At 36.8% G+C, this 24481-nt stretch overlaps 29 non-coding genes across 29 annotated transcripts; all 29 read left to right on the forward strand.

The window, feature by feature from the left end:
- The first annotated feature begins 707 nt into the window (after positions 1 to 707).
- On the forward strand, positions 708 to 779 carry TRNAD-GUC (transfer RNA aspartic acid (anticodon GUC)). The gene has a single exon. It is a non-coding gene; the product is annotated as a tRNA-Asp (tRNA).
- A 635-nt stretch (positions 780 to 1414) lies between these two features.
- TRNAD-GUC (transfer RNA aspartic acid (anticodon GUC)) lies at positions 1415 to 1486 on the forward strand. The gene has a single exon. It is a non-coding gene; the product is annotated as a tRNA-Asp (tRNA).
- A 627-nt stretch (positions 1487 to 2113) lies between these two features.
- TRNAD-GUC (transfer RNA aspartic acid (anticodon GUC)) lies at positions 2114 to 2185 on the forward strand. Its single transcript has one exon. It is a non-coding gene; the product is annotated as a tRNA-Asp (tRNA).
- Positions 2186 to 3479: 1294 nt separating this feature from the next.
- On the forward strand, positions 3480 to 3551 carry TRNAD-GUC (transfer RNA aspartic acid (anticodon GUC)). The gene has a single exon. It is a non-coding gene; the product is annotated as a tRNA-Asp (tRNA).
- A 611-nt stretch (positions 3552 to 4162) lies between these two features.
- On the forward strand, positions 4163 to 4234 carry TRNAD-GUC (transfer RNA aspartic acid (anticodon GUC)). The gene has a single exon. It is a non-coding gene; the product is annotated as a tRNA-Asp (tRNA).
- A 611-nt stretch (positions 4235 to 4845) lies between these two features.
- On the forward strand, positions 4846 to 4917 carry TRNAD-GUC (transfer RNA aspartic acid (anticodon GUC)). Its single transcript has one exon. It is a non-coding gene; the product is annotated as a tRNA-Asp (tRNA).
- A 633-nt stretch (positions 4918 to 5550) lies between these two features.
- On the forward strand, positions 5551 to 5622 carry TRNAD-GUC (transfer RNA aspartic acid (anticodon GUC)). Its single transcript has one exon. It is a non-coding gene; the product is annotated as a tRNA-Asp (tRNA).
- Positions 5623 to 6247: 625 nt separating this feature from the next.
- TRNAD-GUC (transfer RNA aspartic acid (anticodon GUC)) lies at positions 6248 to 6319 on the forward strand. The gene has a single exon. It is a non-coding gene; the product is annotated as a tRNA-Asp (tRNA).
- A 625-nt stretch (positions 6320 to 6944) lies between these two features.
- Positions 6945 to 7016, forward strand: TRNAD-GUC (transfer RNA aspartic acid (anticodon GUC)). The gene has a single exon. It is a non-coding gene; the product is annotated as a tRNA-Asp (tRNA).
- Positions 7017 to 8342: 1326 nt separating this feature from the next.
- Positions 8343 to 8414, forward strand: TRNAD-GUC (transfer RNA aspartic acid (anticodon GUC)). Its single transcript has one exon. It is a non-coding gene; the product is annotated as a tRNA-Asp (tRNA).
- Positions 8415 to 9039: 625 nt separating this feature from the next.
- TRNAD-GUC (transfer RNA aspartic acid (anticodon GUC)) lies at positions 9040 to 9111 on the forward strand. Its single transcript has one exon. It is a non-coding gene; the product is annotated as a tRNA-Asp (tRNA).
- Positions 9112 to 10421: 1310 nt separating this feature from the next.
- TRNAD-GUC (transfer RNA aspartic acid (anticodon GUC)) lies at positions 10422 to 10493 on the forward strand. The gene has a single exon. It is a non-coding gene; the product is annotated as a tRNA-Asp (tRNA).
- A 633-nt stretch (positions 10494 to 11126) lies between these two features.
- TRNAD-GUC (transfer RNA aspartic acid (anticodon GUC)) lies at positions 11127 to 11198 on the forward strand. The gene has a single exon. It is a non-coding gene; the product is annotated as a tRNA-Asp (tRNA).
- A 627-nt stretch (positions 11199 to 11825) lies between these two features.
- TRNAD-GUC (transfer RNA aspartic acid (anticodon GUC)) lies at positions 11826 to 11897 on the forward strand. Its single transcript has one exon. It is a non-coding gene; the product is annotated as a tRNA-Asp (tRNA).
- A 639-nt stretch (positions 11898 to 12536) lies between these two features.
- TRNAD-GUC (transfer RNA aspartic acid (anticodon GUC)) lies at positions 12537 to 12608 on the forward strand. The gene has a single exon. It is a non-coding gene; the product is annotated as a tRNA-Asp (tRNA).
- A 611-nt stretch (positions 12609 to 13219) lies between these two features.
- On the forward strand, positions 13220 to 13291 carry TRNAD-GUC (transfer RNA aspartic acid (anticodon GUC)). The gene has a single exon. It is a non-coding gene; the product is annotated as a tRNA-Asp (tRNA).
- Positions 13292 to 13928: 637 nt separating this feature from the next.
- Positions 13929 to 14000, forward strand: TRNAD-GUC (transfer RNA aspartic acid (anticodon GUC)). Its single transcript has one exon. It is a non-coding gene; the product is annotated as a tRNA-Asp (tRNA).
- Positions 14001 to 14625: 625 nt separating this feature from the next.
- Positions 14626 to 14697, forward strand: TRNAD-GUC (transfer RNA aspartic acid (anticodon GUC)). Its single transcript has one exon. It is a non-coding gene; the product is annotated as a tRNA-Asp (tRNA).
- Positions 14698 to 15322: 625 nt separating this feature from the next.
- Positions 15323 to 15394, forward strand: TRNAD-GUC (transfer RNA aspartic acid (anticodon GUC)). Its single transcript has one exon. It is a non-coding gene; the product is annotated as a tRNA-Asp (tRNA).
- Positions 15395 to 16720: 1326 nt separating this feature from the next.
- Positions 16721 to 16792, forward strand: TRNAD-GUC (transfer RNA aspartic acid (anticodon GUC)). Its single transcript has one exon. It is a non-coding gene; the product is annotated as a tRNA-Asp (tRNA).
- Positions 16793 to 17417: 625 nt separating this feature from the next.
- On the forward strand, positions 17418 to 17489 carry TRNAD-GUC (transfer RNA aspartic acid (anticodon GUC)). Its single transcript has one exon. It is a non-coding gene; the product is annotated as a tRNA-Asp (tRNA).
- A 1326-nt stretch (positions 17490 to 18815) lies between these two features.
- Positions 18816 to 18887, forward strand: TRNAD-GUC (transfer RNA aspartic acid (anticodon GUC)). The gene has a single exon. It is a non-coding gene; the product is annotated as a tRNA-Asp (tRNA).
- Positions 18888 to 19512: 625 nt separating this feature from the next.
- TRNAD-GUC (transfer RNA aspartic acid (anticodon GUC)) lies at positions 19513 to 19584 on the forward strand. The gene has a single exon. It is a non-coding gene; the product is annotated as a tRNA-Asp (tRNA).
- A 629-nt stretch (positions 19585 to 20213) lies between these two features.
- TRNAD-GUC (transfer RNA aspartic acid (anticodon GUC)) lies at positions 20214 to 20285 on the forward strand. Its single transcript has one exon. It is a non-coding gene; the product is annotated as a tRNA-Asp (tRNA).
- Positions 20286 to 20896: 611 nt separating this feature from the next.
- TRNAD-GUC (transfer RNA aspartic acid (anticodon GUC)) lies at positions 20897 to 20968 on the forward strand. The gene has a single exon. It is a non-coding gene; the product is annotated as a tRNA-Asp (tRNA).
- Positions 20969 to 22308: 1340 nt separating this feature from the next.
- On the forward strand, positions 22309 to 22380 carry TRNAD-GUC (transfer RNA aspartic acid (anticodon GUC)). The gene has a single exon. It is a non-coding gene; the product is annotated as a tRNA-Asp (tRNA).
- Positions 22381 to 22989: 609 nt separating this feature from the next.
- TRNAD-GUC (transfer RNA aspartic acid (anticodon GUC)) lies at positions 22990 to 23061 on the forward strand. Its single transcript has one exon. It is a non-coding gene; the product is annotated as a tRNA-Asp (tRNA).
- A 609-nt stretch (positions 23062 to 23670) lies between these two features.
- Positions 23671 to 23742, forward strand: TRNAD-GUC (transfer RNA aspartic acid (anticodon GUC)). Its single transcript has one exon. It is a non-coding gene; the product is annotated as a tRNA-Asp (tRNA).
- Positions 23743 to 24369: 627 nt separating this feature from the next.
- TRNAD-GUC (transfer RNA aspartic acid (anticodon GUC)) lies at positions 24370 to 24441 on the forward strand. Its single transcript has one exon. It is a non-coding gene; the product is annotated as a tRNA-Asp (tRNA).
- Positions 24442 to 24481: the final 40 nt, after the last annotated feature.

Here is a 24481-nt window from a genome sequence, read left to right on the forward strand (position 1 = left end):
CACTGTTTAACTGAAGCCAATAAGTCCTCGTTAGTATAGTGGTCAGTATCCCTGCCTGTCACGCGGGAGACCGGGGTTCAATTCCCAGACGGGGAGGAGATTCCTTTTATTCACACAATTAAATAAAATGATGTACTTTCTAACATTGTAAAATATATCTGTCATTATCCTTGCCTATTCCGATTGAGAAAAAAGGTTGAATTCACTGATGGCCAAAATGCTTACTGATGTGTTAACTGAAATTCAGAATATGCTCTGAATATTTCAGCATGCACAGGCGTACCATCAAAACCAATTTACGTCTACAATCTGTTGGAAAATGAGATGAAGCAGTGGTGAATCCTAGGCCGCTGTTCCACTCGATTGGCACGATTTACAAGTAGAATGACTGCTTTTGGTTAGGAGTGACCCCTGGTGGCTAATAGTTATAAGCTGCAAATGGTAAAGTGAGCTGATTATATATATATATATATTGATGAATAGAAAGATAGCTAGATAGACAGATCGATAGATATTTATTTCAATGAAATAATTTCTTCATAAAACTAATTGTTTTTGGCTAGGAATTTCTGTATTGTAATAATTTAGGAAAAAAGATTACTTGTCCTAACCAAAAGCAGCAATTCTGCCTATTACAATACTGAGAATTGATCGAGGGCATGCCTTAACCCCAGGGAGGTGAGCACTGTTTAACTGAAGCCAATAAGTCCTCGTTAGTATAGTGGTCAGTATCCCCGCCTGTCACGCGGGAGACCGGGGTTCAATTCCCCGACGGGGAGGCGATTCCTTTTATTCACACAATTAAATAAAATGATGTACTTTCTAACATTGTAAAATATATCTGTCATTATCCTTGCCTATTCCGATTGAGAAAAAAGGTTGAATTCACTGATGGCCAAAATGCTTACTGATGTGTTAACTGAAATTCAGAATATGCTCTGAATATTTCAGCATGCACAGGCGTACCATCAAAACCAATTTACGTCTACAATCTGTTGGAAAATGAGATGAAGCAGTGGTGAATCCTAGGCCGCTGTTCCACTCAATTGGCACGATTTACAAGTAGAATGACTGCTTTTGGTTAGGAGTGACCCCTAGTGGCTAATAGTTATAAGCTGCAAATGGTAAAGTGAGCTGATTATATATATATATATATATATATATATATAAATATATATATTGATGAATAGAAAGATAGCTAGATAGACAGATCGATAGATATTTATTTCAATGAAATAATTTCTTCATAAAACTAATTGTTTTTGGCTAGGAATTTCTGTATTGTAATAATTTAGGAAAAAAGATTACTTGTCCTAACCAAAAGCAGCAATTCTGCCTATTACAATACTGAGAATTGATCGAGGGCATGCCTTAACCCCAGGGAGGTGAGCACTGTTTAACTGAAGCCAATAAGTCCTCGTTAGTATAGTGGTCAGTATCCCCGCCTGTCACGCGGGAGACCGGGGTTCAATTCCCCGACGGGGAGGAGATTCCTTTTATTCACACAATTAAATAAAATGATGTACTTTCTAACATTGTAAAATATATCTGTCATTATCCTTGCCTATTCCGATTGAGAAAAAAGGTTGAATTCACTGATGGCCAAAATGCTTACTGATGTGTTAACTGAAATTCAGAATATGCTCTGAATATTTCAGCATGCACAGGCGTACCATCAAAACCAATTTACGTCTACAATCTGTTGGAAAATGAGATGAAGCAGTGGTGAATCCTAGGCCGCTGTTCCACTCGATTGGCACGATTTACAAGTAGAATGACTGCTTTTGGTTAGTAGTGACCCCTGGTGGCTAATAGTTATAAGCTGCAAATGGTAAAGTGAGCTGATTATATATATATATATATATATAAATATATATATTGATGAATAGAAAGATAGCTAGATAGACAGATCGATAGATATTTATTTCAATGAAATAATTTCTTCATAAAACTAATTGTTTTTGGCTAGGAATTTCTGTATTGTAATAATTTAGGAAAAAAGATTACTTGTCCTAACCAAAAGCAGCAATTCTGCCTATTACAATACTGAGAATTGATCGAGGGCATGCCTTAACCCCAGGGAGATGAGCACTGTTTAACTGAAGCCAATAAGTCCTCGTTAGTATAGTGGTCAGTATCCCCGCCTGTCACGCGGGAGACCGGGGTTCAATTCCCCGACGGGGAGGAGATTCCTTTTATTCACACAATTAAATAAAATGATGTACTTTCTAACATTGTAAAATATATCTGTCATTATCCTTGCCTATTCCGATTGAGAAAACAGGTTGAATTCACTGATGGCCAAAATGCTTACTGATGTGTTAACTGAAATTCAGAATATGCTCTGAATATTTCAGCATGCACAGGCGTACCATCAAAACCAATTTACGTCTACAATCTGTTGGAAAATGAGATGAAGCAGTGGTGAATCCTAGGCCGCTGTTCCACTCGATTGGCACGATTTACAAGTAGAATGACTGCTTTTGATTAGTAGTGACCCCTGGTGGCTAATAGTTATAAGCTGCAAATGGTAAAGTGAGCTGATTATATATATATATATATTGATGAATAGAAAGATAGCTAGATAGACAGATCGATAGATATTTATTTCAATGAAATAATTTCTTCATAAAACTAATTGTTTTTGGCTAGGAATTTCTGTATTGTAATAATTTAGGAAAAAAGATTACTTGTCCTAACCAAAAGCAGCAATTCTGCCTATTACAATACTGAGAATTGATCGAGGGCATGCCTTAACCCCAGGGAGGTGAGCACTGTTTAACTGAAGCCAATAAGTCCTCGTTAGTATAGCGGTCAGTATCCCCGCCTGTCACGCGGGAGACCGGGGTTCAATTCCCAGACGGGGAGGAGATTCCTTTTATTCACACAATTAAATAAAATGATGTACTTTCTAACATTGTAAAATATATCTGTCATTATCCTTGCCTACTCCGATTGAGAAAAAAGGTTGAATTCACTGATGGCCAAAATGCTTACTGATGTGTTAACTGAAATTCAGAATATGCTCTGAATATTTCAGCATGCACAGGCGTACCATCAAAACCAATTTACGTCTACAATCTGTTGGAAAATGAGATGAAGCAGTGGTGAATCCTAGGCCGCTGTTCCACTCAATTGGCACGATTTACAAGTAGAATGACTGCTTTTGGTTAGGAGTGACCCCTGGTGGCTAATAGTTATAAGCTGCAAATGGTAAAGTGAGCTGATTATATATATATATATATTGATGAATAGAAAGATAGCTAGATAGACAGATCGATAGATATTTATTTCAATGAAATAATTTCTTCATAAAACTAATTGTTTTTGGCTAGGAATTTCTGTATTGTAATAATTTAGGAAAAAAGATTACTTGTCCTAACCAAAAGCAGCAATTCTGCCTATTACAATACTGAGAATTGATCGAGGGCATGCCTTAACCCCAGGGAGATGAGCACTGTTTAACTGAAGCCAATAAGTCCTCGTTAGTATAGTGGTCAGTATCCCCGCCTGTCACGCGGGAGACCGGGGTTCAATTCCCCGACGGGGAGGAGATTCCTTTTATTCACACAATTAAATAAAATGATGTACTTTCTAACATTGTAAAATATATCTGTCATTATCCTTGCCTATTCCGATTGAGAAAAAAGGTTGAATTCACTGATGGCCAAAATGCTTACTGATGTGTTAACTGAAATTCAGAATATGCTCTGAATATTTCAGCATGCACAGGCGTACCATCAAAACCAATTTACGTCTACAATCTGTTGGAAAATGAGATGAAGCAGTGGTGAATCCTAGGCCGCTGTTCCACTCGATTGGCACGATTTACAAGTAGAATGACTGCTTTTGGTTAGTAGTGACCCCTGGTGGCTAATAGTTATAAGCTGCAAATGGTAAAGTGAGCTGATTATATATATATATATATTGATGAATAGAAAGATAGCTAGATAGACAGATCGATAGATATTTATTTCAATGAAATAATTTCTTCATAAAACTAATTGTTTTTGGCTAGGAATTTCTGTATTGTAATAATTTAGGAAAAAAGATTACTTGTCCTAACCAAAAGCAGCAATTCTGCCTATTACAATACTGAGAATTGATCGAGGGCATGCCTTAACCCCAGGGAGATGAGCACTGTTTAACTGAAGCCAATAAGTCCTCGTTAGTATAGTGGTCAGTATCCCCGCCTGTCACGCGGGAGACCGGGGTTCAATTCCCCGACGGGGAGGAGATTCCTTTTATTCACACTATTAAATAAAATGATGTACTTTCTAACATTGTAAAATATATCTGTCATTATCCTTGCCTATTCCGATTGAGAAAAAAGGTTGAATTCACTGATGGCCAAAATGCTTACTGATGTGTTAACTGAAATTCAGAATATGCTCTGAATATTTCAGCATGCACAGGCGTACCATCAAAACCAATTTACGTCTACAATCTGTTGGAAAATGAGATGAAGCAGTGGTGAATCCTAGGCCGCTGTTCCACTCGATTGGCACGATTTACAAGTAGAATGACTGCTTTTGGTTAGTAGTGACCCCTGGTGGCTAATAGTTATAAGCTGCAAATGGTAAAGTGAGCTGATTATATATATATATATATTGATGAATAGAAAGATAGCTAGATAGACAGATCGATAGATATTTATTTCAATGAAATAATTTCTTCATAAAACTAATTGTTTTTGGCTAGGAATTTCTGTATTGTAATAATTTAGGAAAAAAGATTACTTGTCCTAACCAAAAGCAGCAATTCTGCCTATTACAATACTGAGAATTGATCGAGGGCATGCCTTAACCCCAGGGAGGTGAGCACTGTTTAACTGAAGCCAATAAGTCCTCGTTAGTATAGTGGTCAGTATCCCCGCCTGTCACGCGGGAGACCGGGGTTCAATTCCCCGACGGGGAGGAGATTCCTTTTATTCACACAATTAAATAAAATGATGTACTTTCTAACATTGTAAAATATATCTGTCATTATCCTTGCCTATTCCGATTGAGAAAAAAGGTTGAATTCACTGATGGCCAAAATGCTTACTGATGTGTTAACTGAAATTCAGAATATGCTCTGAATATTTCAGCATGCACAGGCGTACCATCAAAACCAATTTACGTCTACAATCTGTTGGAAAATGAGATGAAGCAGTGGTGAATCCTAGGCCGCTGTTCCACTCAATTGGCACGATTTACAAGTAGAATGACTGCTTTTGGTTAGGAGTGACCCCTGGTGGCTAATAGTTATAAGCTGCAAATGGTAAAGTGAGCTGATTATATATATATATATATATATATATATAAATATATATATTGATGAATAGAAAGATAGCTAGATAGACAGATCGATAGATATTTATTTCAATGAAATAATTTCTTCATAAAACTAATTGTTTTTGGCTAGGAATTTCTGTATTGTAATAATTTAGGAAAAAAGATTACTTGTCCTAACCAAAAGCAGCAATTCTGCCTATTACAATACTGAGAATTGATCGAGGGCATGCCTTAACCCCAGGGAGATGAGCACTGTTTAACTGAAGCCAATAAGTCCTCGTTAGTATAGTGGTCAGTATCCCCGCCTGTCACGCGGGAGACCGGGGTTCAATTCCCCGACGGGGAGGAGATTCCTTTTATTCACACAATTAAATAAAATGATGTACTTTCTAACATTGTAAAATATATCTGTCATTATCCTTGCCTATTCCGATTGAGAAAAAAGGTTGAATTCACTGATGGCCAAAATGCTTACTGATGTGTTAACTGAAATTCAGAATATGCTCTGAATATTTCAGCATGCACAGGCGTACCATCAAAACCAATTTACGTCTACAATCTGTTGGAAAATGAGATGAAGCAGTGGTGAATCCTAGGCCGCTGTTCCACTTGATTGGCACGATTTACAAGTAGAATGACTGCTTTTGGTTAGTAGTGACCCCTGGTGGCTAATAGTTATAAGCTGCAAATGGTAAAGTGAGCTGATTATATATATATATATATATAAATATATATATTGATGAATAGAAAGATAGCTAGATAGACAGATCGATAGATATTTATTTCAATGAAATAATTTCTTCATAAAACTAATTGTTTTTGGCTAGGAATTTCTGTATTGTAATAATTTAGGAAAAAAGATTACTTGTCCTAACCAAAAGCAGCAATTCTGCCTATTACAATACTGAGAATTGATCGAGGGCATGCCTTAACCCCAGGGAGATGAGCACTGTTTAACTGAAGCCAATAAGTCCTCGTTAGTATAGTGGTCAGTATCCCCGCCTGTCACGCGGGAGACCGGGGTTCAATTCCCCGACGGGGAGGAGATTCCTTTTATTCACACAATTAAATAAAATGATGTACTTTCTAACATTGTAAAATATATCTGTCATTATCCTTGCCTATTCCGATTGAGAAAAAAGGTTGAATTCACTGATGGCCAAAATGCTTACTGATGTGTTAACTGAAATTCAGAATATGCTCTGAATATTTCAGCATGCACAGGCGTACCATCAAAACCAATTTACGTCTACAATCTGTTGGAAAATGAGATGAAGCAGTGGTGAATCCTAGGCCGCTGTTCCACTCGATTGGCACGATTTACAAGTAGAATGACTGCTTTTGGTTAGTAGTGACCCCTGGTGGCTAATAGTTATAAGCTGCAAATGGTAAAGTGAGCTGATTATATATATATATATATATAAATATATATATTGATGAATAGAAAGATAGCTAGATAGACAGATCGATAGATATTTATTTCAATGAAATAATTTCTTCATAAAACTAATTGTTTTTGGCTAGGAATTTCTGTATTGTAATAATTTAGGAAAAAAGATTACTTGTCCTAACCAAAAGCAGCAATTCTGCCTATTACAATACTGAGAATTGATCGAGGGCATGCCTTAACCCCAGGGAGGTGAGCACTGTTTAACTGAAGCCAATAAGTCCTCGTTAGTATAGTGGTCAGTATCCCCGCCTGTCACGCGGGAGACCGGGGTTCAATTCCCCGACGGGGAGGAGATTCCTTTTATTCACACAATTAAATAAAATGATGTACTTTCTAACATTGTAAAATATATCTGTCATTATCCTTGCCTATTCCGATTGAGAAAAAAGGTTGAATTCACTGATGGCCAAAATGCTTACTGATGTGTTAACTGAAATTCAGAATATGCTCTGAATATTTCAGCATGCACAGGCGTACCATCAAAACCAATTTACGTCTACAATCTGTTGGAAAATGAGATGAAGCAGTGGTGAATCCTAGGCCGCTGTTCCACTCGATTGGCACGATTTACAAGTAGAATGACTGCTTTTGGTTAGTAGTGACCCCTGGTGGCTAATAGTTATAAGCTGCAAATGGTAAAGTGAGCTGATTATATATATATATATTTATATAAATATATATATTGATGAATAGAAAGATAGCTAGATAGACAGATCGATAGATATTTATTTCAATGAAATAATTTCTTCATAAAACTAATTGTTTTTGGCTAGGAATTTCTGTATTGTAATAATTTAGGAAAAAAGATTACTTGTCCTAACCAAAAGCAGCAATTCTGCCTATTACAATACTGAGAATTGATCGAGGGCATGCCTTAACCCCAGGGAGATGAGCACTGTTTAAGTGAAGCCAATAAGTCCTCGTTAGTATAGTGGTCAGTATCCCCGCCTGTCACGCGGGAGACCGGGGTTCAATTCCCCGACCGGGAGGAGATTCCTTTTATTCACACAATTAAATAAAATGATGTACTTTCTAACATTGTAAAATATATCTGTCATTATCCTTGCCTATTCCGATTGAGAAAAAAGGTTGAATTCACTGATGGCCAAAATGCTTACTGATGTGTTAACTGAAATTCAGAATATGCTCTGAATATTTCAGCATGCACAGGCGTACCATCAAAACCAATTTACGTCTACAATCTGTTGGAAAATGAGATGAAGCAGTGGTGAATCCTAGGCCGCTGTTCCACTCGATTGGCACGATTTACAAGTAGAATGACTGCTTTTGGTTAGTAGTGACCCCTGGTGGCTAATAGTTATAAGCTGCAAATGGTAAAGTGAGCTGATTATATATATATATATTTATATAAATATATATATTGATGAATAGAAAGATAGCTAGATAGACAGATCGATAGATATTTATTTCAATGAAATAATTTCTTCATAAAACTAATTGTTTTTGGCTAGGAATTTCTGTATTGTAATAATTTAGGAAAAAAGATTACTTGTCCTAACCAAAAGCAGCAATTCTGCCTATTACAATACTGAGAATTGATCGAGGGCATGCCTTAACCCCAGGGAGATGAGCACTGTTTAACTGAAGCCAATAAGTCCTCGTTAGTATAGTGGTCAGTATCCCCGCCTGTCACGCGGGAGACCGGGGTTCAATTCCCCGACGGGGAGGAGATTCCTTTTATTCACACAATTAAATAAAATGATGTACTTTCTAACATTGTAAAATATATCTGTCATTATCCTTGCCTATTCCGATTGAGAAAAAAGGTTGAATTCACTGATGGCCAAAATGCTTACTGATGTGTTAACTGAAATTCAGAATATGCTCTGAATATTTCAGCATGCACAGGCGTACCATCAAAACCAATTTACGTCTACAATCTGTTGGAAAATGAGATGAAGCAGTGGTGAATCCTAGGCCGCTGTTCCACTCGATTGGCACGATTTACAAGTAGAATGACTGCTTTTGGTTAGTAGTGACCCCTGGTGGCTAATAGTTATAAGCTGCAAATGGTAAAGTGAGCTGATTATATATATATATATATATAAATATATATATTGATGAATAGAAAGATAGCTAGATAGACAGATCGATAGATATTTATTTCAATGAAATAATTTCTTCATAAAACTAATTGTTTTTGGCTAGGAATTTCTGTATTGTAATAATTTAGGAAAAAAGATTACTTGTCCTAACCAAAAGCAGCAATTCTGCCTATTACAATACTGAGAATTGATCGAGGGCATGCCTTAACCCCAGGGAGGTGAGCACTGTTTAACTGAAGCCAATAAGTCCTCGTTAGTATAGTGGTCAGTATCCCCGCCTGTCACGCGGGAGACCGGGGTTCAATTCCCCGACGGGGAGGAGATTCCTTTTATTCACACAATTAAATAAAATGATGTACTTTCTAACATTGTAAAATATATCTGTCATTATCCTTGCCTATTCCGATTGAGAAAAAAGGTTGAATTCACTGATGGCCAAAATGCTTACTGATGTGTTAACTGAAATTCAGAATATGCTCTGAATATTTCAGCATGCACAGGCGTACCATCAAAACCAATTTACGTCTACAATCTGTTGGAAAATGAGATGAAGCAGTGGTGAATCCTAGGCCGCTGTTCCACTCGATTGGCACGATTTACAAGTAGAATGACTGCTTTTGGTTAGTAGTGACCCCTGGTGGCTAATAGTTATAAGCTGCAAATGGTAAAGTGAGCTGATTATATATATATATATATATATAAATATATATATTGATGAATAGAAAGATAGCTAGATAGACAGATCGATAGATATTTATTTCAATGAAATAATTTCTTCATAAAACTAATTGTTTTTGGCTAGGAATTTCTGTATTGTAATAATTTAGGAAAAAAGATTACTTGTCCTAACCAAAAGCAGCAATTCTGCCTATTACAATACTGAGAATTGATCGAGGGCATGCCTTAACCCCAGGGAGATGAGCACTGTTTAACTGAAGCCAATAAGTCCTCGTTAGTATAGTGGTCAGTATCCCCGCCTGTCACGCGGGAGACCGGGGTGCAATTCCCCGACGGGGAGGAGATTCCTTTTATTCACACAATTAAATAAAATGATGTACTTTCTAACATTGTAAAATATATCTGTCATTATCCTTGCCTATTCCGATTGAGAAAAAAGGTTGAATTCACTGATGGCCAAAATGCTTACTGATGTGTTAACTGAAATTCAGAATATGCTCTGAATATTTCAGCATGCACAGGCGTACCATCAAAACCAATTTACGTCTACAATCTGTTGGAAAATGAGATGAAGCAGTGGTGAATCCTAGGCCGCTGTTCCACTCGATTGGCACGATTTACAAGTAGAATGACTGCTTTTGGTTAGTAGTGACCCCTGGTGGCTAATAGTTATAAGCTGCAAATGGTAAAGTGAGCTGATTATATATATATATATATTGATGAATAGAAAGATAGCTAGATAGACAGATCGATAGATATTTATTTCAATGAAATAATTTCTTCATAAAACTAATTGTTTTTGGCTAGGAATTTCTGTATTGTAATAATTTAGGAAAAAAGATTACTTGTCCTAACCAAAAGCAGCAATTCTGCCTATTACAATACTGAGAATTGATCGAGGGCATGCCTTAACCCCAGGGAGGTGAGCACTGTTTAACTGAAGCCAATAAGTCCTCGTTAGTATAGTGGTCAGTATCCCCGCCTGTCACGCGGGAGACCGGGGTTCAATTCCCCGACGGGGAGGCGATTCCTTTTATTCACACAATTAAATAAAATGATGTACTTTCTAACATTGTAAAATATATCTGTCATTATCCTTGCCTATTCCGATTGAGAAAAAAGGTTGAATTCACTGATGGCCAAAATGCTTACTGATGTGTTAACTGAAATTCAGAATATGCTCTGAATATTTCAGCATGCACAGGCGTACCATCAAAACCAATTTACGTCTACAATCTGTTGGAAAATGAGATGAAGCAGTGGTGAATCCTAGGCCGCTGTTCCACTCAATTGGCACGATTTACAAGTAGAATGACTGCTTTTGGTTAGGAGTGACCCCTGGTGGCTAATAGTTATAAGCTGCAAATGGTAAAGTGAGCTGATTATATATATATATATATATATATATATAAATATATATATTGATGAATAGAAAGATAGCTAGATAGACAGATCGATAGATATTTATTTCAATGAAATAATTTCTTCATAAAACTAATTGTTTTTGGCTAGGAATTTCTGTATTGTAATAATTTAGGAAAAAAGATTACTTGTCCTAACCAAAAGCAGCAATTCTGCCTATTACAATACTGAGAATTGATCGAGGGCATGCCTTAACCCCAGGGAGATGAGCACTGTTTAACTGAAGCCAATAAGTCCTCGTTAGTATAGTGGTCAGTATCCCCGCCTGTCACGCGGGAGACCGGGGTTCAATTCCCCGACGGGGAGGAGATTCCTTTTATTCACACAATTAAATAAAATGATGTACTTTCTAACATTGTAAAATATATCTGTCATTATCCTTGCCTATTCCGATTGAGAAAAAAGGTTGAATTCACTGATGGCCAAAATGCTTACTGATGTGTTAACTGAAATTCAGAATATGCTCTGAATATTTCAGCATGCACAGGCGTACCATCAAAACCAATTTACGTCTACAATCTGTTGGAAAATGAGATGAAGCAGTGGTGAATCCTAGGCCGCTGTTCCACTCGATTGGCACGATTTACAAGTAGAATGACTGCTTTTGGTTAGTAGTGACCCCTGGTGGCTAATAGTTATAAGCTGCAAATGGTAAAGTGAGCTGATTATATATATATATATTTATATAAATATATATATTGATGAATAGAAAGATAGCTAGATAGACAGATCGATAGATATTTATTTCAATGAAATAATTTCTTCATAAAACTAATTGTTTTTGGCTAGGAATTTCTGTATTGTAATAATTTAGGAAAAAAGATTACTTGTCCTAACCAAAAGCAGCAATTCTGCCTATTACAATACTGAGAATTGATCGAGGGCATGCCTTAACCCCAGGGAGGTGAGCACTGTTTAACTGAAGCCAATAAGTCCTCGTTAGTATAGTGGTCAGTATCCCCGCCTGTCACGCGGGAGACCGGGGTTCAATTCCCCGACGGGGAGGCGATTCCTTTTATTCACACAATTAAATAAAATGATGTACTTTCTAACATTGTAAAATATATCTGTCATTATCCTTGCCTATTCCGATTGAGAAAAAAGGTTGAATTCACTGATGGCCAAAATGCTTACTGATGTGTTAACTGAAATTCAGAATATGCTCTGAATATTTCAGCATGCACAGGCGTACCATCAAAACCAATTTACGTCTACAATCTGTTGGAAAATGAGATGAAGCAGTGGTGAATCCTAGGCCGCTGTTCCACTCAATTGGCACGATTTACAAGTAGAATGACTGCTTTTGGTTAGGAGTGACCCCTGGTGGCTAATAGTTATAAGCTGCAAATGGTAAAGTGAGCTGATTATATATATATATATATATATATATATATATATAAATATATATATTGATGAATAGAAAGATAGCTAGATAGACAGATCGATAGATATTTATTTCAATGAAATAATTTCTTCATAAAACTAATTGTTTTTGGCTAGGAATTTCTGTATTGTAATAATTTAGGAAAAAAGATTACTTGTCCTAACCAAAAGCAGCAATTCTGCCTATTACAATACTGAGAATTGATCGAGGGCATGCCTTAACCCCAGGGAGGTGAGCACTGTTTAACTGAAGCCAATAAGTCCTCGTTAGTATAGTGGTCAGTATCCCCGCCTGTCACGCGGGAGACCGGGGTTCAATTCCCCGACGGGGAGGAGATTCCTTTTATTCACACAATTAAATAAAATGATGTACTTTCTAACATTGTAAAATATATCTGTCATTATCCTTGCCTATTCCGATTGAGAAAAAAGGTTGAATTCACTGATGGCCAAAATGCTTACTGATGTGTTAACTGAAATTCAGAATATGCTCTGAATATTTCAGCATGCACAGGCGTACCATCAAAACCAATTTACGTCTACAATCTGTTGGAAAATGAGATGAAGCAGTGGTGAATCCTAGGCCGCTGTTCCACTCGATTGGCACGATTTACAAGTAGAATGACTGCTTTTGGTTAGTAGTGACCCCTGGTGGCTAATAGTTATAAGCTGCAAATGGTAAAGTGAGCTGATTATATATATATATATATTGATGAATAGAAAGATAGCTAGATAGACAGATCGATAGATATTTATTTCAATGAAATAATTTCTTCATAAAACTAATTGTTTTTGGCTAGGAATTTCTGTATTGTAATAATTTAGGAAAAAAGATTACTTGTCCTAACCAAAAGCAGCAATTCTGCCTATTACAATACTGAGAATTGATCGAGGGCATGCCTTAACCCCAGGGAGGTGAGCACTGTTTAACTGAAGCCAATAAGTCCTCGTTAGTATAGTGGTCAGTATCCCCGCCTGTCACGCGGGAGACCGGGGTTCAATTCCCCGACGGGGAGGAGATTCCTTTTATTCACACAATTAAATAAAATGATGTACTTTCTAACATTGTAAAATATATCTGTCATTATCCTTGCCTATTCCGATTGAGAAAAAAGGTTGAATTCACTGATGGCCAAAATGCTTACTGATGTGTTAACTGAAATTCAGAATATGCTCTGAATATTTCAGCATGCACAGGCGTACCATCAAAACCAATTTACGTCTACAATCTGTTGGAAAATGAGATGAAGCAGTGGTGAATCCTAGGCCGCTGTTCCACTCAATTGGCACGATTTACAAGTAGAATGACTGCTTTTGGTTAGGAGTGACCCCTGGTGGCTAATAGTTATAAGCTGCAAATGGTAAAGTGAGCTGATTATATATATATATATATATATATATATATATAAATATATATATTGATGAATAGAAAGATAGCTAGATAGACAGATCGATAGATATTTATTTCAATGAAATAATTTCTTCATAAAACTAATTGTTTTTGGCTAGGAATTTCTGTATTGTAATAATTTAGGAAAAAAGATTACTTGTCCTAACCAAAAGCAGCAATTCTGCCTATTACAATACTGAGAATTGATCGAGGGCATGCCTTAACCCCAGGGAGATGAGCACTGTTTAACTGAAGCCAATAAGTCCTCGTTAGTATAGTGGTCAGTATCCCCGCCTGTCACGCGGGAGACCGGGGTTCAATTCCCCGACGGGGAGGAGATTCCTTTTATTCACACAATTAAATAAAATGATGTACTTTCTAACATTGTAAAATATATCTGTCATTATCCTTGCCTATTCCGATTGAGAAAAAAGGTTGAATTCACTGATGGCCAAAATGCTTACTGATGTGTTAACTGAAATTCAGAATATGCTCTGAATATTTCAGCATGCACAGGCGTACCATCAAAACCAATTTACGTCTACAATCTGTTGGAAAATGAGATGAAGCAGTGGTGAATCCTAGGCCGCTGTTCCACTCGATTGGCACGATTTACAAGTAGAATGACTGCTTTTGGTTAGTAGTGACCCCTGGTGGCTAATAGTTATAAGCTGCAAATGGTAAAGTGAGCTGATTATATATATATATATATATAAATATATATATTGATGAATAGAAAGATAGCTAGATAGACAGATCGATAGATATTTATTTCAATGAAATAATTTCTTCATAAAACTAATTGTTTTTGGCTAGGAATTTCTGTATTGTAATAATTTAGGAAAAAAGATTACTTGTCCTAACCAAAAGCAGCAATTCTGCCTATTACAATACTGAGAATTGATCGAGGGCATGCCTTAACCCCAGGGAGATGAGCACTGTTTAACTGAAGCCAATAAGTCCTCGTTAGTATAGTGGTCAGTATCCCCGCCTGTCACGCGGGAGACCGGGGTTCAATTCCCCGACGGGGAGGAGATTCCTTTTATTCACACAATTAAATAAAATGATGTACTTTCTAACATTGTAAAATATATCTGTCATTATCCTTGCCTATTCCGATTGAGAAAAAAGGTTGAATTCACTGATGGCCAAAATGCTTACTGATGTGTTAACTGAAATTCAGAATATGCTCTGAATATTTCAGCATGCACAGGCGTACCATCAAAACCAATTTACGTCTACAATCTGTTGGAAAATGAGATGAAGCAGTGGTGAATCCTAGGCCGCTGTTCCACTCGATTGGCACGATTTACAAGTAGAATGACTGCTTTTGGTTAGTAGTGACCCCTGGTGGCTAATAGTTATAAGCTGCAAATGGTAAAGTGAGCTGATTATATATATATATATATATAAATATATATATTGATGAATAGAAAGATAGCTAGATAGACAGATCGATAGATATTTATTTCAATGAAATAATTTCTTCATAAAACTAATTGTTTTTGGCTAGGAATTTCTGTATTGTAATAATTTAGGAAAAAAGATTACTTGTCCTAACCAAAAGCAGCAATTCTGCCTATTACAATACTGAGAATTGATCGAGGGCATGCCTTAACCCCAGGGAGGTGAGCACTGTTTAACTGAAGCCAATAAGTCCTCGTTAGTATAGTGGTCAGTATCCCCGCCTGTCACGCGGGAGACCGGGGTTCAATTCCCCGACGGGGAGGAGATTCCTTTTATTCACACAATTAAATAAAATGATGTACTTTCTAACATTGTAAAATATATCTGTCATTATCCTTGCCTATTCCGATTGAGAAAAAAGGTTGAATTCACTGATGGCCAAAATGCTTACTGATGTGTTAACTGAAATTCAGAATATGCTCTGAATATTTCAGCATGCACAGGCGTACCATCAAAACCAATTTACGTCTACAATCTGTTGGAAAATGAGATGAAGCAGTGGTGAATCCTAGGCCGCTGTTCCACTCGATTGGCACGATTTACAAGTAGAATGACTGCTTTTGGTTAGTAGTGACCCCTGGTGGCTAATAGTTATAAGCTGCAAATGGTAAAGTGAGCTGATTATATATATATATATTTATATAAATATATATATTGATGAATAGAAAGATAGCTAGATAGACAGATCGATAGATATTTATTTCAATGAAATAATTTCTTCATAAAACTAATTGTTTTTGGCTAGGAATTTCTGTATTGTAATAATTTAGGAAAAAAGATTACTTGTCCTAACCAAAAGCAGCAATTCTGCCTATTACAATACTGAGAATTGATCGAGGGCATGCCTTAACCCCAGGGAGATGAGCACTGTTTAAGTGAAGCCAATAAGTCCTCGTTAGTATAGTGGTCAGTATCCCCGCCTGTCACGCGGGAGACCGGGGTTCAATTCCCCGACCGGGAGGAGATTCCTTTTATTCACACAATTAAATAAAATGATGTACTTTCTAACATTGTAAAATATATCTGTCATTATCCTTGCCTATTCCGATTGAGAAAAAAGGTTGAATTCACTGATGGCCAAAATGCTTACTGATGTGTTAACTGAAATTCAGAATATGCTCTGAATATTTCAGCATGCACAGGCGTACCATCAAAACCAATTTACGTCTACAATCTGTTGGAAAATGAGATGAAGCAGTGGTGAATCCTAGGCCGCTGTTCCACTCGATTGGCACGATTTACAAGTAGAATGACTGCTTTTGGTTAGTAGTGACCCCTGGTGGCTAATAGTTATAAGCTGCAAATGGTAAAGTGAGCTGATTATATATATATATATTTATATAAATATATATATTGATGAATAGAAAGATAGCTAGATAGACAGATCGATAGATATTTATTTCAATGAAATAATTTCTTCATAAAACTAATTGTTTTTGGCTAGGAATTTCTGTATTGTAATAATTTAGGAAAAAAGATTACTTGTCCTAACCAAAAGCAGCAATTCTGCCTATTACAATACTGAGAATTGATCGAGGGCATGCCTTAACCCCAGGGAGATGAGCACTGTTTAACTGAAGCCAATAAGTCCTCGTTAGTATAGTGGTCAGTATCCCCGCCTGTCACGCGGGAGACCGGGGTTCAATTCCCCGACGGGGAGGAGATTCCTTTTATTCACACAATTAAATAAAATGATGTACTTTCTAACATTGTAAAATATATCTGTCATTATCCTTGCCTATTCCGATTGAGAAAAAAGGTTGAATTCACTGATGGCCAAAATGCTTACTGATGTGTTAACTGAAATTCAGAATATGCTCTGAATATTTCAGCATGCACAGGCGTACCATCAAAACCAATTTACGTCTACAATCTGTTGGAAAATGAGATGAAGCAGTGGTGAATCCTAGGCCGCTGTTCCACTCGATTGGCACGATTTACAAGTAGAATGACTGCTTTTGGTTAGTAGTGACCCCTGGTGGCTAATAGTTATAAGCTGCAAATGGTAAAGTGAGCTGATTATATATATATATATATATAAATATATATATTGATGAATAGAAAGATAGCTAGATAGACAGATCGATAGATATTTATTTCAATGAAATAATTTCTTCATAAAACTAATTGTTTTTGGCTAGGAATTTCTGTATTGTAATAATTTAGGAAAAAAGATTACTTGTCCTAACCAAAAGCAGCAATTCTGCCTATTACAATACTGAGAATTGATCGAGGGCATGCCTTAACCCCAGGGAGGTGAGCACTGTTTAACTGAAGCCAATAAGTCCTCGTTAGTATAGTGGTCAGTATCCCCGCCTGTCACGCGGGAGACCGGGGTTCAATTCCCCGACGGGGAGGAGATTCCTTTTATTCACACAATTAAATAAAATGATGTACTTTCTAACATTGTAAAATATATCTGTCATTATCCTTGCCTATTCCGATTGAGAAAAAAGGTTGAATTCACTGATGGCCAAAATGCTTACTGATGTGTTAACTGAAATTCAGAATATGCTCTGAATATTTCAGCATGCACAGGCGTACCATCAAAACCAATTTACGTCTACAATCTGTTGGAAAATGAGATGAAGCAGTGGTGAATCCTAGGCCGCTGTTCCACTCGATTGGCACGATTTACAAGTAGAATGACTGCTTTTGGTTAGTAGTGACCCCTGGTGGCTAATAGTTATAAACTGCAAATGGTAAAGTGAGCTGATTATATATATATATATTTATATAAATATATATATTGATGAATAGAAAGATAGCTAGATAGACAGATCGATAGATATTTATTTCAATGAAATAATTTCTTCATAAAACTAATTGTTTTTGGCTAGGAATTTCTGTATTGTAATAATTTAGGAAAAAAGATTACTTGTCCTAACCAAAAGCAGCAATTCTGCCTATTACAATACTGAGAATTGATCGAGGGCATGCCTTAACCCCAGGGAGATGAGCACTGTTTAAGTGAAGCCAATAAGTCCTCGTTAGTATAGTGGTCAGTATCCCCGCCTGTCACGCGGGAGACCGGGGTTCAATTCCCCGACCGGGAGGAGATTCCTTTTATTCACACAATTAAATAAAATGATGTACTTTCTAACATTGTAAAATATATCTGTCATTATCCTTGCCTATTCCGATTGAGAAAAAAGGTTGAATTCACTGATGGCCAAAATGCTTACTGATGTGTTAACTGAAATTCAGAATATGCTCTGAATATTTCAGCATGCACAGGCGTACCATCAAAACCAATTTACGTCTACAATCTGTTGGAAAATGAGATGAAGCAGTGGTGAATCCTAGGCCGCTGTTCCACTCGATTGGCACGATTTACAAGTAGAATGACTGCTTTTGGTTAGTAGTGACCCCTGGTGGCTAATAGTTATAAGCTGCAAATGGTAAAGTGAGCTGATTATATATATATATATTTATATAAATATATATATTGATGAATAGAAAGATAGCTAGATAGACAGATCGATAGATATTTATTTCAATGAAATAATTTCTTCATAAAACTAATTGTTTTTGGCTAGGAATTTCTGTATTGTAATAATTTAGGAAAAAAGATTACTTGTCCTAACCAAAAGCAGCAATTCTGCCTATTACAATACTGAGAATTGATCGAGGGCATGCCTTAACCCCAGGGAGATGAGCACTGTTTAACTGAAGCCAATAAGTCCTCGTTAGTATAGTGGTCAGTATCCCCGCCTGTCACGCGGGAGACCGGGGTTCAATTCCCCGACGGGGAGGAGATTCCTTTTATTCACACAATTAAATAAAATGATGTACTTTCTAACATTGTAAAATATATCTGTCATTATCCTTGCCTATTCCGATTGAGAAAAAAGGTTGAATTCACTGATGGCCAAAATGCTTACTGATGTGTTAACTGAAATTCAGAATATGCTCTGAATATTTCAGCATGCACAGGCGTACCATCAAAACCAATTTACGTCTACAATCTGTTGGAAAATGAGATGAAGCAGTGGTGAATCCTAGGCCGCTGTTCCACTCGATTGGCACGATTTACAAGTAGAATGACTGCTTTTGGTTAGTAGTGACCCCTGGTGGCTAATAGTTATAAGCTGCAAATGGTAAAGTGAGCTGATTATATATATATATATATATAAATATATATATTGATGAATAGAAAGATAGCTAGATAGACAGATCGATAGATATTTATTTCAATGAAATAATTTCTTCATAAAACTAATTGTTTTTGGCTAGGAATTTCTGTATTGTAATAATTTAGGAAAAAAGATTACTTGTCCTAACCAAAAGCAGCAATTCTGCCTATTACAATACTGAGAATTGATCGAGGGCATGCCTTAACCCCAGGGAGGTGAGCACTGTTTAACTGAAGCCAATAAGTCCTCGTTAGTATAGTGGTCAGTATCCCCGCCTGTCACGCGGGAGACCGGGGTTCAATTCCCCGACGGGGAGGAGATTCCTTTTATTCACACAATTAAATAAAATGATGTACTTTCTAACATTGTAAAATATATCTGTCATTATCCTTGCCTATTCCGATTGAGAAAAAAGGTTGAATTCACTGATGGCCAAAATGCTTACTGATGTGTTAACTGAAATTCAGAATATGCTCTGAATATTTCAGCATGCACAGGCGTACCATCAAAACCAATTTACGTCTACAATCTGTTGGAAAATGAGATGAAGCAGTGGTGAATCCTAGGCCGCTGTTCCACTCGATTGGCACGATTTACAAGTAGAATGACTGCTTTTGGTTAGTAGTGACCCCTGGTGGCTAATAGTTATAAGCTGCAAATGGTAAAGTGAGCTGATTATATATATATATATATATATATAAATATATATATTGATGAATAGAAAGATAGCTAGATAGACAGATCGATAGATATTTATTTCAATGAAATAATTTCTTCATAAAACTAATTGTTTTTGGCTAGGAATTTCTGTATTGTAATAATTTAGGAAAAAAGATTACTTGTCCTAACCAAAAGCAGCAATTCTGCCTATTACAATACTGAGAATTGATCGAGGGCATGCCTTAACCCCAGGGAGATGAGCACTGTTTAACTGAAGCCAATAAGTCCTCGTTAGTATAGTGGTCAGTATCCCCGCCTGTCACGCGGGAGACCGGGGTTCAATTCCCCGACGGGGAGGAGATTCCTTTTATTCACACAATTAAATAAAATGATGTACTTTCTAACATTGTAAAATATATCTGTCATTATCCTTGCCTATTCCGATTGAGAAAAAAGGTTGAATTCACTGATGGCCAAAATGCTTACTGATGTGTTAACTGAAATTCAGAATATGCTCTGAATATTTCAGCATGCACAGGCGTACCATCAAAACCAATTTACGTCTACAATCTGTTGGAAAATGAGATGAAGCAGTGGTGAATCCTAGGCCGCTGTTCCACTCGATTGGCACGATTTACAAGTAGAATGACTGCTTTTGGTTAGTAGTGACCCCTGGTGGCTAATAGTTATAAGCTGCAAATGGTAAAGTGAGCTGATTATATATATATATATATTGATGAATAGAAAGATAGCTAGATAGACAGATCGATAGATATTTATTTCAATGAAATAATTTCTTCATAAAACTAATTGTTTTTGGCTAGGAATTTCTGTATTGTAATAATTTAGGAAAAAAGATTACTTGTCCTAACCAAAAGCAGCAATTCTGCCTATTACAATACTGAGAATTGATCGAGGGCATGCCTTAACCCCAGGGAGGTGAGCACTGTTTAACTGAAGCCAATAAGTCCTCGTTAGTATAGTGGTCAGTATCCCCGCCTGTCACGCGGGAGACCGGGGTTCAATTCCCCGACGGGGAGGCGATTCCTTTTATTCACACAATTAAATAAAATGATGTACTTTCTAACATTGTAAAATATATCTGTCATTATCCTTGCCTATTCCGATTGAGAAAAAAGGTTGAATTCACTGATGGCCAAAATGCTTACTGATGTGTTAACTGAAATTCAGAATATGCTCTGAATATTTCAGCATGCACAGGCGTACCATCAAAACCAATTTACGTCTACAATCTGTTGGAAAATGAGATGAAGCAGTGGTGAATCCTAGGCCGCTGTTCCACTCAATTGGCACGATTTACAAGTAGAATGACTGCTTTTGGTTAGGAGTGACCCCTGGTGGCTAATAGTTATAAGCTGCAAATGGTAAAGTGAGCTGATTATATATATATATATATATATATATATAAATATATATATTGATGAATAGAAAGATAGCTAGATAGACAGATCGATAGATATTTATTTCAATGAAATAATTTCTTCATAAAACTAATTGTTTTTGGCTAGGAATTTCTGTATTGTAATAATTTAGGAAAAAAGATTACTTGTCCTAACCAAAAGCAGCAATTCTGCCTATTACAATACTGAGAATTGATCGAGGGCATGCCTTAACCCCAGGGAGGTGAGCACTGTTTAACTGAAGCCAATAAGTCCTCGTTAGTATAGTGGTCAGTATCCCCGCCTGTCACGCGGGAGACCGGGGTTCAATTCCCAGACGGGGAGGAGATTCCTTTTATTCACACAATTAAATAAAATGATGTACTTTCTAACATTGTAAAATATATCTGTCATTATCCTTGCCTATTCCGATTGAGAAAAAAGGTTGAATTCACTGATGGCCAAAATGCTTACTGATGTGTTAACTGAAATTCAGAATATGCTCTGAATATTTCAGCATGCACAGGCGTACCATCAAAACCAATTTACGTCTACAATCTGTTGGAAAATGAGATGAAGCAGTGGTGAATCCTAGGCCGCTGTTCCACTCAATTGGCACGATTTACAAGTAGAATGACTGCTTTTGGTTAGGAGTGACCCCTGGTGGCTAATAGTTATAAGCTGCAAATGGTAAAGTGAGCTGATTATATATATATATATATATATATATATATAAATATATATATTGATGAATAGAAAGATAGCTAGATAGACAGATCGATAGATATTTATTTCAATGAAATAATTTCTTCATAAAACTAATTGTTTTTGGCTAGGAATTTCTGTATTGTAATAATTTAGGAAAAAAGATTACTTGTCCTAACCAAAAGCAGCAATTCTGCCTATTACAATACTGAGAATTGATCGAGGGCATGCCTTAACCCCAGGGAGATGAGCACTGTTTAACTGAAGCCAATAAGTCCTCGTTAGTATAGTGGTCAGTATCCCCGCCTGTCACGCGGGAGACCGGGGTTCAATTCCCCGACGGGGAGGAGATTCCTTTTATTCACACAATTAAATAAAATGATGTACTTTCTAACATTGTAAAATATATCTGTCATTATCCTTGCCTATTCCGATTGAGAAAAAAGGTTGAATTCACTGATGGCCAAAATGCTTACTGATGTGTTAACTGAAATTCAGAATATGCTCTGAATATTTCAGCATGCACAGGCGTACCATCAAAACCAATTTACGTCTACAATCTGTTGGAAAATGAGATGAAGCAGTGGTGAATCCTAGGCCGCTGTTCCACTCGATTGGCACGATTTACAAGTAGAATGACTGCTTTTGGTTAGTAGTGACCCCTGGTGGCTAATAGTTATAAGCTGCAAATGGTAAAGTGAGCTGATTATATATATATATATTGATGAATAGAAAGATAGCTAGATAGACAGATCGATAGATATTTATTTCAATGAAATAATTTCTTCATAAAACTAATTGTTTTTGGCTAGGAATTTCTGTATTGTAATAATTTAGGAAAAAAGATTACTTGTCCTAACCAAAAGCAGCAATTCTGCCTATTACAATACTGAGAATTGATCGAGGGCATGCCTTAACCCCAGGGAGGTGAGCACTGTTTAACTGAAGCCAATAAGTCCTCGTTAGTATAGTGGTCAGTATCCCCGCCTGTCACGCGGGAGACCGGGGTTCAATTCCCCGACGGGGAGGAGATTCCTTTTATTCACACAATTAAATAAAATGATGTACTTTCTAACATTGTAAAATATATCTGTCATTATCCTTGCCTATTCCGATTGAGAAAAAAGGTTGAATTCACTGATGGCCAAAATGCTTACTGATGTGTTAACTGAAATTCAGAATATGCTCTGAATATTTCAGCATGCACAGGCGTACCATCAAAACCAATTTACGTCTACAATCTGTTGGAAAATGAGATGAAGCAGTGGTGAATCCTAGGCCGCTGTTCCACTCGATTGGCACGATTTACAAGTAGAATGACTGCTTTTGGTTAGTAGTGACCCCTGGTGGCTAATAGTTATAAGCTGCAAATGGTAAAGTGAGCTGATTATATATATATATATTGATGAATAGAAAGATAGCTAGATAGACAGATCGATAGATATTTATTTCAATGAAATAATTTCTTCATAAAACTAATTGTTTTTGGCTAGGAATTTCTGTATTGTAATAATTTAGGAAAAAAGATTACTTGTCCTAACCAAAAGCAGCAATTCTGCCTATTACAATACTGAGAATTGATCGAGGGCATGCCTTAACCCCAGGGAGGTGAGCACTGTTTAACTGAAGCCAATAAGTCCTCGTTAGTATAGTGGTCAGTATCCCCGCCTGTCACGCGGGAGACCGGGGTTCAATTCCCCGACGGGGAGGCGATTCCTTTTATTCACACAATTAAATAAAATGATGTACTTTCTAACATTGTAAAATATATCTGTCATTATCCTTGCCTATTCCGATTGAGAAAAAAGGTTGAATTCACTGATGGCCAAAATGCTTACTGATGTGTTAACTGAAATTCAGAATATGCTCTGAATATTTCAGCATGCACAGGCGTACCATCAAAACCAATTTACGTCTACAATCTGTTGGAAAATGAGATGAAGCAGTGGTGAATCCTAGGCCGCTGTTCCACTCGATTGGCACGATTTACAAGTAGAATGACTGCTTTTGGTTAGTAGTGACCCCTGGTGGCTAATAGTTATAAGCTGCAAATGGTAAAGTGAGCTGATTATATATATATATATATATATAAATATATATATTGATGAATAGAAAGATAGCTAGATAGACAGATCGATAGATATTTATTTCAATGAAATAATTTCTTCATAAAACTAATTGTTTTTGGCTAGGAATTTCTGTATTGTAATAATTTAGGAAAAAAGATTACTTGTCCTAACCAAAAGCAGCAATTCTGCCTATTACAATACTGAGAATTGATCGAGGGCATGCCTTAACCCCAGGGAGGTGAGCACTGTTTAACTGAAGCCAATAAGTCCTCGTTAGTATAGTGGTCAGTATCCCCGCCTGTCACGCGGGAGACCGGGGTTCAATTCCCCGACGGGGAGGAGATTCCTTTTATTCACACAATTAAATAAAATGATGTAC

This window comes from Lissotriton vulgaris, chromosome 1_1, assembly GCF_964263255.1.
Source record: "Lissotriton vulgaris chromosome 1_1, aLisVul1.2, whole genome shotgun sequence".
Classification (NCBI taxonomy): domain Eukaryota; kingdom Metazoa; phylum Chordata; class Amphibia; order Caudata; family Salamandridae; genus Lissotriton; species Lissotriton vulgaris.